Here is a 7500-nt window from a genome sequence, read left to right on the forward strand (position 1 = left end):
CCAGGGCTCGGGGTAGACCTGGTGTCCCGGCCGGACTTGGGCTACGGCGGCCCAGGGATCGGGGTAGACCTGGTGTCCCGGCCGGACTTAGGCTCCGGCAGCCGGGGCTCCGGGGTAGACCTGGTGTCCCGGCGCCCGGGGTAGACCTGGTGTCCAAGGCCCCGGGGTAGACCTGGTGTCCCAGGGCTCGGGGTAGACCTGGTGTCCCAGGGCCCGGGGTAGACCTGGTGTCCCGGGGCCCGGGGTAGACCTGGTGTCCAAGGCCCCGGGGTAGACCTGGTGTCCCAGCGCCCGGGGTAGACCTGGTGTCCCGGCGCCCGGGGTAGACCTGGTGTCCAAGGCCCCGGGGTAGACCTGGTGTCCCAGGGCTCGGGGTAGACCTGGTGTCCCAGGGCCCGGGGTAGACCTGGTGTCCCGGGGCCCGGGGTAGACCTGGTGTCCAAGGCCCCGGGGTAGACCTGGTGTCCCGGCGCCCGGGGTAGACCTGGTGTCCCAGGGCTCGGGGTAGACCTGGTGTCCCAGCGCCCGGGGTAGACCTGGTGTCCCAGGGCTCGGGGTAGACCTGGTGTCCCGGGGCTCGGGGTAGACCTGATGTCCCGGCTGGACTTAGGCTCCGGCAGCCCGGGGCCCGGGGTAGACCTGGTGTCCCAGGGCTCGGGGTAGACCTGGTGTCCCAGGGCTCGGGGTAGACCTGGTTTCCCGGCCGGACTTAGGCTCCGGCAGCCCCGGGCCCAGGGTAGAGCTGGTGTCCAAGGCCAAGGCCAAGGGGTAGACCTGGTGTACCCGGCCGGACTTGGGCTACGGCGGCCCAGGGATCGGGGTAGACCTGGTGTCCCGGCCGGACTTAGGCTCCGGCAGCCGGGGGTCCGGGGTAGACCTGGTGTCCCGGCGCCCGGGGTAGACCTGGTGTCCCAGGGCTCGGGGTAGACCTGTTGTCCAAGGCCCCGGGGTAGACCTGGTGTCCCAGCGCCCGGGGTAGACCTGGTGTCCCAGGGCCCGGGGTAGACCTGGTGTCCCAGCGCCCGGGGTAGACCTGGTGTCCCAGGGCTCGGGGTAGACCTGGTGTCCCAGGGCTCGGGGTAGACCTGGTTTCCCGGCCGGACTTAGGCTCCGGCAGCCCCGGGCCCAGGGTAGAGCTGGTGTCCAAGGCCAAGGCCAAGGGGTAGACCTGGTGTACCCGGCCGGACTTGGGCTACGGCGGCCCAGGGATCGGGGTAGACCTGGTGTCCCGGCGCCCGGGGTAGACCTGGTGTCCCAGGGCTCGGGGTAGGCCTGGTGTCCCAGGGCTCGGGGTAGACCTGGTGTCCCAGCGCCCGGGGTAGACCTGGTGTCCCAGCGCCCGGGGTAGACCTGGTGTCCAAGGCCCCGGGGTAGACCTGGTGTCCCAGCGCCCGGGGTAGACCTGGTGTCCCAGCACCCGGGGTAGACCTGGTGTCCCGGGGCTCGGGGTAGACCTGGTGTCCCAGCGCCCGGGGTAGACCTGGTGTCCCAGGGCCCGGGGTAGACCTGGTGTCCCAGGGCCCGGGGTAGACCTGGTGTCCCGGGGCCCGGGGTAGACCTGGTGTCCCGGGGCAGACCTGGTGTCCAAGGCCCCGGGGTAGACCTGGTGTCCCAGCGCCCGGGGTAGACCTGGTGTCCCAGGGCCCGGGGTAGACCTGGTGTCCCAGCGCCCGGGGTAGACCTGGTGTCCCAGGGCTCGGGGTAGACCTGGTGTCCCAGGGCTCGGGGTAGACCTGGTGTCCCAGGGCTCGGGGTAGACCTGGTGTCCCAGGGCCCGGGGTAGACCTGGTGTCCCGGGGCCCGGGGTAGACCTGGTGTCCAAGGCCCCGGGGTAGACCTGGTGTCCCAGCGCCCGGGGTAGACCTGGTGTCCCGGCGCCCGGGGTAGACCTGGTGTCCAAGGGCTCGGGGTAGACCTGGTGTCCAAGGCCCCGGGGTAGACCTGGTGTCCCAGCGCCCGGGGTAGACCTGATGTCTCGGCTGGACTTAGGCTCCGGCAGCCCGGGGCCCGGGGTAGACCTGGTGTCCCGGCGCCCGGGGTAGACCTGGTGTCCAAGGCCCTGGGGTAGACCTGGTGTCCCAGCGCCCGGGGTAGACCTGGTGTCCCGGGGCCCGGGGTAGACCTGGTGCCCTAGGGCCCGGGCTAGACCTGGTGTCCAAGGCCCCGGGGTAGACCTGGTGTCCCAGGGCCCGGGGTAGACCTGGTGTCCCAGCGCCCGGGGTAGACCTGGTGTCCCAGCGCCCGGGGTAGACCTGATGTCTCGGCTGGACTTAGGCTCCGGCAGCCCGGGGCCCGGGGTAGACCTGGTGTCCCAGCGCCCGGGGTAGACCTGGTGTCCAAGGCCCTGGGGTAGACCTGGTGTCCCAGCGCCCGGGGTAGACCTGGTGTCCCGGGGCCCGGGGTAGACCTGGTGCCCTAGGGCCCGGGCTAGACCTGGTGTCCAACGCCCCGTCGTAGTCCTGTTGTCCCGGGCCGGCCTTAGGCCACGGCTGCCTTGCCCGTGGCTGGACCTGTGGTGCCTGGCCGGACTCCCTCTTCGGGTGCCTAGCAAGCCCGAAAAGTATGCAGACGGCGCCCGGGGGACTGATGGGAGAGGGCGGGTGGGGCGCCCCCAACCGCTGATGGGCGTGGGCGGCTCCGGCAGAGACGGCAAGGGCAGGGGTAAGGGCAGGGGCGGGCGCGGGGACGGGGACGGGGCCAGGGACAGGGAGTGAGGGCACGCGAGAGCGTGCACGCGGACGGGCAGCCAGGCGGCCGGGCGGGCGGGCGGGGGCAGGTGGCGGGGGGCGGCGAGGGGGCGGGGACGGTTGTCCGCGCGCGCGTGTGCGCGCGCGGCGGTGTGGTGGCCTGAAGGGATGACCTTGGGGAGTGAACGTGCGCACGGGGGGGGGGGGGGGGGGGGGGGCGGTGGGTGTGGCGCTGTATCTGTGTCTGTGCGGACGAGGGCCAAGGGCCGGCGGCTTCGTGCCGGCCCCGGGCGCCTCGGCCCCGAGCCCCCACGGCCCCCTAGACTGACGTCGAGGGCGGAAGACCTCTGCGGACCGTGAAAGAACCCGGCCGAAAGTGGCCGCCTGTGTGCTGGCGGTGGTGCCGGCGGCAGCCGCCTCTACCGGTGGGCGGGGCGGGGCGGGGCGAGCCGCATCGGGGGCCAGGGGGGCCGGGCTGTGTAGGGTCTCAGGAGGGCGTGGGTGGGACAGGGCGGGGGCGGGGGCGGGGGGTTGGTGGGGGCGCTGTTTCGCCAGTTCAGCGTGTCAGCAGGCAGACCACGGGGCACGGGTTGCCCGTCGGCTCGGCTGGGAGTGCTCTGGATACGAAACGAGGAGAAATAAAATGTGCCAATTGTTATTGTCGGTTTGTTTTTCCGGATGAGTTTCTCGTTCCAAGCGAATAGAGGAGCCATTCTACCCAAATCCAAACCACAAGACCACCGACCCCCCCCCAAAAGATAACAGCCTCAAAACTCAGCATCCAACAGAGCCGAACCTAGAAACAACAAACAATAAAGAAAGAAAGAAAAAAAAAAAAAACCAAACAAACCGAAAAAAAACCACCAAAACCCACCAAAAAAAAAAAAAAAAAAAAAAAAAAAAAAAAAAAAAAAAAAATCCCGAATGACCAACACAATAAACCCCGAAAATATGTATTGATCTTGAAAGCGGGGTGGGGTTCATTGTGCGCGACGGGGCTGATCGAGCCGTCTGGCTCCGGGGTGATATGAGGCTGTGAGCTTAGCCCGGCTCCGGGGTCGATGGGGACGGTGAGGCACCCGGGCTGCGGGCGACGACAGGGAGATGGGAGGCCCACCCCGGGTCCGGGCCGGCCCTGGCTCACCAGGACAAGCCGGCTCCGGCGCTGCCGCGGCTCGCCGTGGCGCCCGGGAGGCAGGCGGCTGTGAAGGGACACCAGGTCTACCACGGCTCCGGCCGGGGACACCAGGTCTACCCCGGATTGATCGGGACACCAGGTCTACCACGGCTCCGGCCGGGACACCAGGTCTACCCCGGATTGATCGGGACACCAGGTCTACCCCGGGGCCTTGGACACCAGGTCTACCCCGAGCCCCGGGACACCAGGTCTACCCCGGGCCCCGGGACACCAGGTCTACCCCGGGCCCTGGGACACCAGGTCTACCCCGGGGCCTTGGACACCAGGTCTACCCCGGGCGCTGGGACACCAGGTCTACCCCGGAGCCCGGGACACCAGGTCTACCCCGGATCCGGCGGGACACCAGGTCTACCCCGGAGCCCGGGACACCAGGTCTACCCCGGGGCCTTGGACACCAGGTCTACCCCGGGGCCTTGGACACCAGGTCTACCCCGGGCGCTGGGACACCAGGTCTACCCCGGGCCCTGGGACACCAGGTCTACCCCGGGGCCTTGGACACCAGGTCTACCCCGAGCCCTGGGACACCAGGTCTACCCCGGATTGATCGGGACACCAGGTCTACCCCGGGGCCTTGGACACCAGGTCTACCCCGGGGCCTTGGACACCAGGTCTACCCCGGGGCCTTGGACACCAGGTCTACCCCGGGCGCCGGGACACCAGGTCTACCCCGAGCCGGGACACCAGGTCTACCCCGGAGCCCGGGACACCAGGTCTACCCCAGGGCCTTGGACACCAGGTCTACCCCGGGCCCGGGGACACCAGGTCTACCCCGGGGCCTTGGACACCAGGTCTACCCCGGGCTCTGGGACACCAGGTCTACCCCGGGGCCTGGGACACCAGGTCTACCCCGGAGCCCGGGACACCAGGTCTACCCCGGATCCGGCGGGACACCAGGTCTACCCCGGAGCCCGGGACACCAGGTCTACCCCAGGGCCTTGGACACCAGGTCTACCCCGGGCCCGGGGACACCAGGTCTACCCCGGGGCCTTGGACACCAGGTCTACCCCGGGCTCTGGGACACCAGGTCTACCCCGGGGCCTGGGACACCAGGTCTACCCCGGAGCCCGGGACACCAGGTCTACCCCGGATCCGGCGGGACACCAGGTCTACCTCGGGGCCGGCGGGACACCAGGTCTACCCCGGGGCCGGCGGGACACCTGGTCTACCCCGGATCGATCGGGACACCAGGTCTACCCCGGATCCGGCGGGACACCAGGTCTACCCCGGGCCCGGCGGGACACCAGGTCTACCCCGGATAGATGGGGACACCAGGTCTACCCCGGATCCGGCGGGACACCAGGTCAACCCCGGAGCCCGGGACACCAGGTCTACCCCGGGCCCGGCGGGACACCAGGTCTACCCCGGATTGATCGGGACACCAGGTCTGCCCCGGATCCGGCGGGACACCAGGTCTACCCCGGGCCCGGCGGGACACCAGGTCTACCCCGGAGCCCGGGACACCAGGTCTACCCCGGATCCGGCGGGACATCAGGTCTACCCCGGAGCCCCTGACACCAGGTCTACCCCGGGCCCGGCGGGACACCAGGTCTACCCCGGATCCGGCGGGACACCAGGTCTACCCCGGAGCCCGGGACACCAGGTCTACCCCGGAGGCCGGGACACCAGGTCTACCCCGGAGCCCGGGACACCAGGTCTACCCCGGTTTGATCGGGACACCAGGTCTACCCCGGATCCGGCGGGACACCAGGTCTACCCCGGAGCCCGGGACACCAGGTCTACCCCGGATCCGGCGGGACACCAGGTCTACCCCGGAGCCCGGGACACCAGGTCTACCCCGGTTTGATCGGGACACCAGGTCTACCCCGGTTTGATCGGGACACCAGGTCTACCCCGGAGCCCGGGACACCAGGTCTACCCCGGATCCGGCGGGACACCAAGTCTACCCCGGAGCCCGGGACACCAGGTCTACCCCGGATCCGGCGGGACATCAGGTCTACCCCGGAGCCCGTGACACCAGGTCTACCCCGGATCCGGCGGGACACCAGGTCTACCCCGGATCCGGCGGGACACCAGGTCTACCCCGGAGCCCGGGACACCAGGTCTACCCCGGATCCGGCGGGACACCAGGTCTACCCCGGAGCCCGGGACACCAGGTCTACCCCGGATCCGGCGGGACACCAGGTCTACCCCGGAGCCCGGGGCCGGCGGAGGTCGGCCTTGCCCCCGGCTGGCGTGCGCCTTCCGGGGACACCAGGTCTACCTCGCCCCGGCGTGACTTAGTCAAATTTCGGAGGGTGCCGGGTAGACCTGTTGTCTCGGCCGGCTGCGGAAGTTCACCAAGGGGTCGCTGTTGCCGGCCGCCTCCGGCTGCCTCATCGTAAGAGGCGGCCTGCGGCGGCGCCTTCTCCCGGTCAAGCTCCATCGGTCCCCTAGGAGGCCGCGGCGGCTTCGGACGCGTCTGTCCGTATTATGGGAGCGAGGTGACGGGCCGCATCCCCGCAGGTTGGTTTCATCCCGTGCCTGCGCCTAAGGCGGAGTGGAGTGGCCAGGCTGGTGCAGCCGGCAGGGCAAAGCAAGTGCCGCCTAGCCGGGACGAGTCTTCGTGGCTGTGTCCCGGCTCCCGTCTTTCCCGAAAAAAAGTTGGTACAGTGAAGAGGGGCCGAGAGAGAAGGGCAACCGGAGAAGGGGGCGAGAGCTCTCCCCGCCAGGCCGAGAGAGAGGGGCAGCCGGAGAAGGGGGCGAGAGCTCTCCCCGCCAGGCCGAGAGAGAAGGGCAGCCGGAGAAGGGGGCGAGAGCTCTCCCCGCCAGGCCGAGAGAGAAGGGCAGCCGGAGAAGGGGGCGAGAGCTCTCCCCGCCAGGCCGAGAGAGAGGGGCAGCCGGAGAAGGGGGCGAGAGCTCTCCCCGCCAGGCCGAGAGAGAGGGGCAGCCGGAGAAGGGGGCGAGAGCTCTCCCCGCCAGGCCGAGAGAGAGGGGCAGCCGGAGAAGGGGGCGACAGCTCTCCCCGCCAGGCCGAGAGAGAGGGGCAGCCGGAGAAGGGGGCGAGAGCTCTCCCCGCCAGGCCGAGAGAGAGGGGCAGCCGGAGAAGGGGGCGAGAGCTCTCCCCGCCAGGCCGAGAGAGAAGGGCAGCCGGAGAAGGGGGCGAGAGCTCTCCCCGCCAGGCCGAGAGAGAAGGGCAGCCGGAGAAGGGGGCGAGAGCTCTCCCCGCCAGGCCGAGAGAGAGGGGCAGCCGGAGAAGGGGGCGAGAGCTCTCCCCGCCAGGCCGAGAGAGAAGGGCAGCCGGAGAAGGGGGCGAGAGCTCTCCCCGCCAGGCCGAGAGAGAAGGGCAGCCGGAGAAGGGGGCGAGAGCTCTCCCCGCCAGGCCGAGAGAGAGGGGCAGCCGGAGAAGGGGGCGAGAGCTCTCCCCGCCAGGCCGAGAGAGAGGGGCAGCCGGAGAAGGGGGCGAGAGCTCTCCCCGCCAGGCCGAGAGAGAGGGGCAGCCGGAGAAGGGGGCGAGAGCTCTCCCCGCCAGGCCGAGAGAGAAGGGCAGCCGGAGAAGGGGGCGAGAGCTCTCCCCGCCAGGCCGAAAGAGAGGGGCAGCCGGAGAAGGGGGCGAGAGCTCTCCCCGCCAGGCCGAGAGAGAAGGGCAGCCGGAGAAGGGGGCGAGAGCTCTCCCCG

The sequence above is a fragment of the Ammospiza nelsoni genome, chromosome 12 (genome assembly GCF_027579445.1).
Source record: "Ammospiza nelsoni isolate bAmmNel1 chromosome 12, bAmmNel1.pri, whole genome shotgun sequence".
NCBI classification, from domain to species: Eukaryota; Metazoa; Chordata; class Aves; order Passeriformes; family Passerellidae; genus Ammospiza; species Ammospiza nelsoni.